Source organism: Macrobrachium nipponense, chromosome 17 (genome assembly GCF_015104395.2).
Source record: "Macrobrachium nipponense isolate FS-2020 chromosome 17, ASM1510439v2, whole genome shotgun sequence".
Classification (NCBI taxonomy): domain Eukaryota; kingdom Metazoa; phylum Arthropoda; class Malacostraca; order Decapoda; family Palaemonidae; genus Macrobrachium; species Macrobrachium nipponense.
In genome coordinates this window covers 38,794,698-38,806,055 of record NC_087210.1, presented here as the reverse complement: position 1 = coordinate 38,806,055, position 11,358 = coordinate 38,794,698, and the positions used below count along the sequence as shown (strand labels likewise).

General features: G+C 44.2%; 1 protein-coding gene across 4 annotated transcripts in view; it reads right to left on the bottom strand.

The window, feature by feature from the left end:
• LOC135196184 (glutamyl-tRNA(Gln) amidotransferase subunit B, mitochondrial-like) overlaps positions 1 to 11,358 on the bottom strand; it is a 579,413-nt gene that overhangs the window by 470,838 nt on the left and 97,217 nt on the right. The gene's annotated exons all lie outside the window — the stretch shown is intronic.

The window sequence follows — 11,358 nt, the reverse complement described above, 5'->3', positions numbered from 1 at the left end:
TACTTATACCGACACCCTTTGGGTGATCGCGCTGAGGGTAGTAACTTCAGCATAACCATGTTAGCTTCTTTCTCTGGTATATTAAGAGTTTTATTATGCTAGAAAAATGAGTTACAGGGATTTTTCATCGGGCGACACAGGTCTTCCCCCAGAAATAGATTTTTCCTACGTCAAAATCCCTTTATTAATAACATGTAGCTTAGCACTGGTGTCTTTTTAACATAATTGTAATGTTGAATAAAAGGAGTAGCTACAAATTTGTTTCAGTCAACTATGAGAAATGAGGAATTACCATAGAATCATGCAGTGGCAGCAGGCACTTTTATGTAAAAAAAAAAAAGCCTTAATTGTTTTTCCTTATAACTCAGCTCATCGTAAAGATATTGTCAGCATTGTATGTATGATTACCACCCTAATATTCTTGGCTGAAAAAACCGTCTCAAGAAAGAATGATGAAAAACGAATACTTCTCCATAAAAATAAAGTGAACAGATGTTTTATAAATCAGGTGATATGTGTGAATAAGTTGTATTATGGTCCGGGAGAGAGGAAGTGTGAGAGGGAGACGGAACAACACACTCCACCCGCCTCCCCCCTTTCGTTCAACTGTAATTCGTTAATCAAGATGCACCACTCTTGGGGTTCCAACTCAAGTGAATCCACTACAATAACAGCAATGCTATTGATGCCAGTGACTTTAGTGAATAAGGTGACAGCTTGAAGTAAAAAGCAGTACCACCAGAGCTTTCTCCTTTCTAAATATGGTCAATGCAAAAATAACATTTCCATAAATTCCATTAAACAGATGCTAAACCAAGTTACGTCATATCGTATCTGGCTAAAATGCACTTTATAAAAATTAAAAGTATATACAGTGGTACCTCGAGATACGAAAGGCTCAACTTACGAAAAACTCGAGATACGAAAGCTGACATGAAAAATTTTACTGCCCTACATACGAAAAGTTTTCAAGATACGAAAGGTTTCTGAAAGTCCGAGATTCGCCCGATAACAATTTTGAAACCCGCGCCGCGCGCCGCCATCTTAGTTCTAGTAGACTCGCCACCATCCTCTTGCTCTCCCATTGGTTCCTGATGCTAGCCAAGCCATGAGATCCTTCTCTCCTATTGGACAGCATCCCTCCCATCATGCATCTTACGTGGTGGCGTGCCTTCGCTCGGCCACTTCGCACCCGAAGCTTTATCGTACGAATGCGGCATTCATTCGGTCCAACGATTTCGTTTAATATCGTAAATTCGTTAGTGATTTCGTTGTGCTACTTTATCGTGTTGTGAGAACCTAATTAGTATACGTACTACATACGTAACTTAATTACGTACAGTACATATAGTCATGGGTCCCAAGAAAGTTGCTGAAGTTCACAGAAAGAAGAGAATGCTTTCTATGGAGACAAATATGGAGATAATAAAAAAAGTATGAAGCTGGCTTGCGGTTGAGTGTGATCGCTAAGGAATACAGCCGAAATCCGTCGACGATAGGCACCATCCTTAAGCAGAAGGAAGCCATCAAAGCAGCTACACCTTCCAAGGGCGTGACTATTTTGTCCATCAAGAGGAGCCATGTGCATAATGAAATGGAAAGGCTGCTTCTTGTATGGATCGAGGACAAAGAAATCGATGGCGATACGATAACCGAGACGGCAATCTGCCAGAAGGCCAGCACTATTTTTGGCGATTTGATTGCCCAAGCCGAAGACGACAGCGGAGAGGGGACATCAACGGCAACCCCAGAGTTCAAGGCTTCTTCATGGGTGGTTAGAAAAATTCCGTAAACGGACTGGCATCCATTCGGTGGTGAAGAAATTGAAATTATGTAAAGTATAAAAAAGTAAAAAGAAATGTAAAAATCAAAAAAAGACAAAATAAATTTTATTTTAAGTTTTTTGTAAAGTTAAGTGTTACAGTTTTGTGTTAATGTGTTTTGTAAAGTTTAGTTTGTTTTTCTGACATTTTTTTATGTGTTTCGTAAAGTTAAGTGTACGTATCTCCCGTTTGTTCTCCTCCTCTGCCACCACTTTCGGAGATAGCCTCACTCGAAAGGTAAGCTTCCACATTTTACGTTACAGTAATAATATTTCTTGTACACTAATATATACTTTATTTACAGGTTTTACATTTTTATTATTAAGTTACGTATTGAATGGTCCAAATTGTTGTAGTATTTCATTGTTTATAGGTCAATTTATTTACTGGGGTGTTTTTGGAGGGTTTGGAACGGATTAGCCATTTTACATGTAAAATGTTGTCCAAGATACGAAAACCTCATGATACGAAAGGCGCCTCGGAACGGATTAATTTCGTATCTCGAGGTACTACTGTACTGATATACTTACGTGTAATGAAGTAGCACGTAGCTTAGTAGCAGAGTAGCAGTGGTCCAATAAAGTAGACATCTTGCCGCAGTGAACACCAAGAGAAGCAATTTTCCCACCACAGCGTCTGGCTGTTCCATTCTCCACCCCGAAATGGCAGCTTACATTCATCAATAATAACAATAACCTATTTTGAATATTAACAGTGTAATTTGCTTACAGTGAATCATTAAAACATTTTCCGTTGCAAATGTACACCCAGATATCCTTTTATTTACTTAAAACTTACACATAGCGTAAATATTTAAAGCTCGGGACGCAGTGTTACCATGCGCAAACACCACAGTCGGGTGGACAGATGGAAAAAAAACAGTATAGTGCTCTGAGCAGCCACCCAAATATTGGCTTGCTGAGATTCAACTACAGACATGGAGGAAACAAAATTAACCATGGATGATACATCCTCCTCCTGGAAGAGACTGTCACAGAGCGCCAGCAGAGCCCTGGACAAAACTCGCTTGAATTTCTGGGTGATAAGGTGGGAGATGGCTCAGGTAAAGATCCCTCCTCTTCTTGCCGACAAGGTAGTACAACCAGCCGAGATGTTCGCTTGATGAACTAAATCCATTGATACTGACGTGATAAGGTTATCGAATAAAACAGGATCTGAAGGAGTATACCCGTCCTGTTTTAAGAAACCCATGAGCATTCACATAGTATGTGACAGAACTTCAGACTGATTCCTAAAGGTGGCTTCAAGCAAGGTCGCTTCTCTCACCGAAATACCAACGAATCTGTTACCTGCAGGGGCCTTGGATAGGAGAGCCTCCACCGATTCATTAAGAGGTACTCTGAAACCCAAAAAAGGGTTACCGCTATCCCATACAAGGGCTTACGACTGGGAATAAGAGCCGAGTCCTGCCTACCCGGCCCTCCTACCGCAGCTAACCGAGAGTCCGCCTCCCTCAGGGCTTGTTTCACACGCCCAAACCAAGGTAACTTGCATGATGAATGTGAAACCAGTGGTTTGGTAGAAAAAAGTTCCTCAAACATAGCTTGGCTTGGTGTAAAAGGTTCCTCATCAACTTTCAACTGAGGAAACAGATGGTGAATGACGTCTATAGTTCTTCAATACTCGCTGTCTCCCACAAGCGGACAGCCTGATACTGGAAGAGGAGGAGGACTTATGTCCTCGACAGAAAAATCTCTCTCTACATCTTCCAAATACATCTGAACATCTGAGCGGAAGGAGAAGCAGAGGCAAGATCGACTCCCAGAATACCACCCTGACGAGATGGAGAACCTAACCTTCCATGACCTAGACCTAAAGACTGAACATTGGGAGACATCAAACCTGGATTTGAGCCAACCACAAAGGGTTGCACAAAATCAACACCTCTACCAAGAGATGCGATAAGTACCGACCGACTCTAGGATTCTTGTGGAAGCAAAACACCGTTGGAGCTGCGCAAACCTAGCGCTTCACGACCTTGATTCAACAACTTGGCTTGGACCGAACTGATACTATCCAAGGTAGATTTTCCCCGAACATGCGAAGAGGACGCATTCCCTGTGCGTACGTCCACTGCTGATGCACACGAAAAATCCGGACGCAACCATCCTTGCTGAGCAACCATCGGACCAGACAAAATCCGGAAACCTGGATGACCAGCCACCAAACCTGACACCGAACTAACACCAGTACCTAAATCCAATGGAATATCTCCTATCTTAGGAAGGACAGACGGAGAAAGGAAGACAAAGGAAGATACACTAGGAACTAACCTCGGTCCAGTGATCGCAAAGTGGGACAGATAACCGAGGCACCTGCCGCAGCAACACTGAAACCAGCGGAAGACAAAGGAATACCAATAGAAGTAACCTGCAAAGGCAGGGAAGACATGAACACCTCACCCAAACAGGAAAAACCTGCGGAATACAACAAAGCCATGTTAGAAGCAAAAGTACTCTCATGAGGGAAAACCAAAGAAGGTAGGAAACCCCCATGAGGAGGGGCTGCTGAATGCTTTGAAACTGAAAGAGAACTCCCCCAAAAGCGGGATAAGAGAAACTGAAGAACCCGGGGATATAGAAGGATTAGAAGCCATCCTTTTAAGGGAAAGAAAATAGATTGATTCCTAACCATCTTGAAAATCTAAATATATAACATTACAGAATTCAGGGAAATTCTTAATAACATTGTCCTGAATGTTACAGAAACCCAAAAGAAAACACTATACCCCTGTGAAAGGCCTAAAAGATCACCATTATAATCAGCCAAATTGAACTGAGCAACACTTGAGGAACCCTCAAAGGGCAAAGGTTCTGAAGTATTTCCAGACGGAAAGGGAACCTTTGAAGAGGAGGGGTCATTCAAAGTATCTACCGCTGAAGGAACCGAGTTGAAACTCCCTGAAGGAGGAAGGCTAGATTTTACTTTTGGCGCAGTATCGGCCGGAAACAAACAATTCTCTGGATCCAATGGGGATCCTAACCTAGCAGGACTAAATAAAGGATCTGAAGGCAACTGCCCTTGGAACCGTGCCTCGCTAACTAATCCCCAACACCCTTAGTTGTCAGCGTCATTCCTATTTCTGATTTTATATTCAGACTTACGTTTTCAGGGGAATAGGGGAATTCTGCTGCAGACACTGCCTGCTCCCCGCCGGGGGAGTCGGTAGCTCCTACCCTTTCGGTTTTTGGAACTCCATGACCCCCGGCACCTGTCAGGGCTGGTTCTGGAACAGGCAGGGGAGCTGGAAGAGAGCGATTAGTACATTGTTCCCTAATGCTAACTTTCATCTCGATGTCACCTTATCTTCTAACTTCTTAAACATGACTGATTCTAAATCACTAGCTTCTACTTCCTTGGGTTTAGCCCCTGAAGCTAACCTACCCTTACTCCTTGAAGCAAGAGCTTTCCTATGCTTAATATAAGCCTGCATCTGGTCCGTAGACCAATCCCTACACTCGCCACGTCTACAACCTAGACTGCATTGAATCTTCCTACATGAAATACACAAGGAATGTCGATCGTATTTGAGTGTACTCATCCTCTGTTTGCAGGCAGTACAGGAGCGATGAGTTGCTGCATCTTTGCTGAGATGGTCTGGAGGTGTCTTAGCCGGGGAGGATCCTTTGAAGTTGAGCCCATTATCTTCAATCAAACAGAGTAAAAACCAAGGCAAAATCCAAAAAAAAAAAACTAAAGGCATCAACAAATCTTATTCCAAGAACGCAGTAGGGGTCTGGCTGTGACCAAAGGTTCGCACGCTTCAAGAAACGTCTTGACAGGCGAGCGAACAAAATGCGATTGACGTAGGTGGTCACTGTTGGCCGGTGCTGGTGGCAGCATTGCCAACCGTGGACAGGTAACTCAGTGACAATGTTTACCTGCAGCATTGGTAATGCTGGCAGTTAAAATTTTACCTAAGTGTGGGAAATTTTGTGGGGTGTTGTTTGGGCTGGTCAGGTGACCAGGGCTAATTCAGGTGTTCAGGTGGTGTATTGCAATATACAAATTGCTATTCATATTTGTAACTTGTTCTTATGGGGATACAAACCATTGCCATTTATATGAAACTCACTCCTTAGGCAAGAGGTCCCCTTCACCTGACTGGAGTTGAAAGCTGCCATGGAATTGACATGATCTTGGTTGCTTTGAATGCAAGGGAAGACATGCTTCCTATAAACTTCTACCGGTATGAAAAAATGGCTGGCAAGTATAACAGCACTCTGGGCCTGAGTGCCCCTTCTACACCAAGAAGGGGTTTACTCATGTAAGGCCCTGCTCTGCCAACACAGAATCATAGGAATTTATTTCTGGTGATTAGAAATTAATTTCTTGATATATATAATGTGGTTCAGATCCCACAATAAGCTGTTGGTCCCGTTTTTAAGTAACCAATTGGTTACTAGCCATGCAAAATATCTAATCCTTCGGGGCAGCCCTAAGAGAACTGTTAATCAGCTCAGTGGTCTGGTTAAACTAAGATATACTTAACTTCTACTCATGCAAAGAATATTTCAGAGAAACATGTGGGCGATATCCCAAAGATAAAAAGATGTGAAGGTGGTCTGGTTGGCCCAAACCCCTGCTTTTAGCACCTGTGCCACGGAGAAGTTCTTGCGGAACGCAAGGGTTGAACCAATACCTCTGACTTTGTGGGCTCTCAGACGAAGGGTACCGGTGTCGTCACTCCTATCCGAAGAGTACGCCTTCCTGATCACCTCACGAAGCCAGAAAGAGTGTTCTTGGGCACTTCCTTCTTGGTAACCCCGCTGCTAACGAAGAGGCGTTGACACTCAGGCGGCGAGTTCTCTTCAGATAGCAACGTAGCGCCCTCACAAGACAAAGCAGCATCTCATCCGCATCATTGTTGGTGAAGTCCTTCAGGGAGGGGATCGTGAATGACTCGAACCAGCCGTCAGGGACCGAAGGGTTCTGAGTCTTCACTACGAAATCCGGGACGAAATCGAGTGTCACCAATCCCCATCCCCTCGTGTGCTTTACATCGAAGGAAAGACCATGAAGTTCCCCTACTCTCTTCGCCGATGCCAGGGCCAGCAGAAAGATGGTCTTGAGGGTCAGATACCTGTCTGACGACTCCCGGAGTGGCTCGAAGGGTCTTCGAGTCAAACTCCTAAGGACAAGAGTCATGTCCCACCCTGGGGGCCTGAGTTCCCTGGGTGGGCAAGACCTCTCAAAGCTCTTCATCAGAAGGGAGATTTCCATGGAGGTGGAGATGTCCACTCCCCGCAGCTTAAGGACTAGGGCCAGGGCTGCTCTGTAGCCTTTCACTGTGGAGACTGAGAAGAAATCCGCTACCTGCTGAAGAGTGGCTCTGAGAGGAGAGAGACCCCATCCACGACACCAACCACAGAAGACGACGGACCACTTCCCCTGGTACACAGCTGCAGAAGACTGTCTGAGGTACCCAGCCATCTCTGTTGCTGCTCGGTGAGAAAAGCCTCTCGCTCACAAGAGATGGTGGATAACAGCCAGCCATGAAGAGACAGGGACCGAACCGATCGGTGGTATCGTTACACATGTGGCTGGCACAGGAGGTTGTGCCAGGGGGGAATCTCTCTTGGTGCCTCGGCGAGAAGAGCCAGCAAGTCCGGATACCAAACAGCCTGAGGTCATTTGGGTGCCACCAGAATCATCCGAAGATTCGCGGTGACCAACACCCTGCTGATCACCTAGCGAATCAGACAGAACAGGGGAAAGGCGTAAATGAAGAGGTTGTCCCACGGATGTTGAAGAGCGTCCTCTGCAGCTGCCCATGGGTCCGGCACAACCGAGTAGAAAACCTCAAGTTTTCTGTTGTGCCAGGTGGCAAACAGATCCACGACTGGATGCCCCCACAGGTCGAAGAGCCGTTCCGCCATGTCTGGGTGAAGGGACCATTTGGTCCCTATCACCTGATTCTGACAGCTGAGCTTGTCTGCCACTACATTTCTCTTGCCTGGAATGTATCTGGCTGACAGCTCTACCGAGTGAGCTACGGCTCACTCATGCACCTGCAACGTCGACTGGTGCAACGGGAGGGACACTAGGCCCCCCTGTTTGTTTAAGTATGCCACTACCGTGGTGTTGTCGCTCATCAACACCACTGAGTGTCCCATCACTCGTTCCTGGAACTCTTGGAGAGCAAGGAACGCTGCCTTGAGCTTCAGGACGTTGATGTGAAGGTGCTTGTCGTGATGGTCCCACACACCTGCAGCCAGCAACTCCTCCAGGTGTGTGCCCTATCCCTTGGTCGATGCATCTGAGAACAGCAGCATCTGGGGGGGGGGAGTGCGGCGAGGCACTCATCTTACGAGGTTCCCGTCATCCAGCCGCTAGGCTAGGTCCTGCCTCACCCTTGCTGATCCGCGAGTCTGTGGGGAAGACTCGCCCTGCTACTGTGTCGATCAGCATGCCCAGGTACTTGATCCTCTGCTTGGGCTCGAGATCTGACTTCCTGAAATTCACCACGATCCTGAGATCGCGACAGAATTCGAGGAGTCGATCCCTGTCCTGTAGCAACTGCGAGTGGGAGCTCGCCAGGACCAGCCAATCGTCGAGATACTTCAGAAGACGTACCCTACCGAATGGGCCCAAGCAGACACCAGTGCTAACACTCGTGTGAACACCTGTGGGGCGGTTGAGAGACCGAAGCAAAGTGCCCTGAATTGGTACACCGTCCCGTCGAGGATGAAGCGGAGGTACTTCCTGGAGGATTGATTGATTAATACTATATTAATCTAGCATCGTGACAACTAGGTCATTGATGCCGAACTATATATAAAAAGACCCTATACATTTTATAATAATAATTTAACAGAATTATTTTAAAAATATGATAAAAGATACTGGCAATTATAAAATAAATATAAAAATAAATTATATAAAAAATTATTACATACATACATACATACATATACACACACATACATACATACCATAAACATACGTACATGCACACTCGCATACATACACACAATTTCAATAGGAATAAAAGCAAGGTGCACCAGCCAAAGCTGATGCTGCCTCTGAAGAGGCCAGTGCACCAGCCAAAGCTGATGCTGCCTCCAAAGAGGCCAGTGCACCAGCCAAAGCTGATGCTATTGAAGTCGTAGACATTTTAATTTGAGCTTTACCCAAGTTGTTTTTGTTGCTACTTTCTGTTACATGGGATTTTTGAGTTTTTCCACCTGTTCTAAATGAATTTGAAGCAGTATTCGAATTAACTTTCCTCCTTCTCAATTGTTGTCTATTTGCAGCAACACTTTCAAAAGATACTCCTGGTCTTATATATTTGTTTCAGTACTATTCTTCTGGCTTCTGCAAAAGTAACTTTCTCAAGACTCTAGTATATTGTATTCTTTCTCAAAAAGGAAAACATCACATGAGTTCGAGGATGATGGTGTGCTTCCCCACAATGAATGCATTTTGGTTCAGCATGGCAATCACCATGCTCAACTTCTCCACAATTTATACAAATTGCAGGGTTTCCTTGCAACTTGGATCTACAGGATCCAATAATATGCCCATATTCCTGACAGTAAAAACACCTCCTGGGTCTCGGCACGTACTGTTTCACTTTATATCTGTACCAAGCTGCTTTAATAAAATTTGGTAACTTAGAAGAATTAAAGGTTAATTAACAATTGCCCCGCTTTACTTTCTTTTTCAGTCTTTCCACCTTCAATACCCCCTGATCTTTAAGTTCATCTTCCAGTTCCTCTTCAGGATGAATCATAAGGTGAGGAGAATATAATTCCTTTGGTATGATTGAAGGTATCGTGTGGTTTACATTCACTCTGAACTCCTCCCAGTAAACTCAGAGATTTCAATTTCTCACTTTTCTTCTACTGATCTAGTCTCTACTAAAAGCTTATTTCTACCATGTGGCAATATCTTAGGTTCCCTCCCCACAGCATTTTACAATACCCTATGTACTTCAAAAATATTCATAAAACTTTTTTTATCCTCAATGTAATGGTAGATATTTATCAAACTCATTAGGACACATCCTCCAGATTCTTCTAATGATTTTCTTCCTACAAAATTTCTTCCCCCTTGATGGGGAGTTATATGGTGCCAGGTAACCACACTAGACTGAATAGTCCTTCCCATGTCTGGTCCGTGCAATGGTCATCAGGATTTTGTTTTAAGTTCCTCATAGAATGATATATAGCAAATTCGTCTAGGTTTTCCCCATACCCACCATGGAGCCACATTTAGAGGATGCAATTCCCTTACTGGGGCACCCTAGGGGTACAACCTAGATATACACCCCCCATCCAGTACCTTGAGGGTCATCAGTCCATCGAGATCAGACCCAGCACCGAATGCAGGGTTTGACATAAAAGTTTCCCCTCACTCGACCACGTTGGGTACTCCAGTTCTACGGGTGGAGAGGCATGCCGTCCCACTCCACCCTCCTTCAACTCCAGAGAACAGTAAGAGCGTGTCCAAATTCATGCTAAGGTCATCAACAAAATCCATCCGGACAGAGGAAGGAGAGAAATTGTGAAAAAAGGAGGAGGTGATACAGAGTACCAGGATTAGTCAGGATGCTCTGAATTGACCTTAGTGGCATGGCAGTACCTACCGGGGTGAATAAATCACCCCACCACCATTGCTCAATTCTTCATTGCACCACGCAAGCCCCCCCACTACAGCAAAGTTCCTGGTCACAAGGGGGGGACTTCCTGGAGGACTGGTGGATGGATGGATGGATGTATGATATTTAGGGCTCAAGCCCAGGCACTGGGGCAAAGAAGGCCATTCAGTGCCGTAGTGAAGGTTAAATAAGTTGAATTATGGTAAATGAATGAATGAATTAGTGAAAGAGATGATTCATAAAATTAGATGTGACTAATAAATAAAATAAAAATATGAAGTTTAATGAATGGCGTAATATATATTAAAAATAGTTTAATGTCTTTAAAAATCTGTATGATATATAAATAATTATCTAAATATTATTTTAAAAATTTATACACTTTAAAAAGGAGACAAGAGCAGAAATATCTGCTTCATCTCCCAAGATATTTGAGAGGGATTTACCCTGGAAATATCTTTCCCTTTGGTTAAAATATCTGGGGCAAACCATCAGAATGTGCTCCACTGTTAGTATCTCGTCGCAGTAAGCACACACTGGTGGGCTGCTTCCTTCTAAAATAACCTGATGGGTTAAATAAGTGTGCCCAATCCTTAATCTCATTAAAATAACCTCTGTTCGTCTATCAAGCTGGAATGACGAAGGCCACAGCAGTTTATTTTTCCTAATACTTCTATACTAATTATTATTGGCAAGAAGAGGAGAAGTCCACCTTTCTTGCCATTTACCTAATACATAAGACCTAATAGGACTTTCTGGGTCGACCTGTGTTCGCCGGTGAAAAGGATCCTGCTATCCACTTTTCTAGTATAAATAGGTTCTAAATATACCAGAGAAAAAAGCTAGCATGGTATGCTGAGGTTACTACCCTCGCACGAGCACCCTAAGGGTGTCGGGTATAAAGTACAAGGC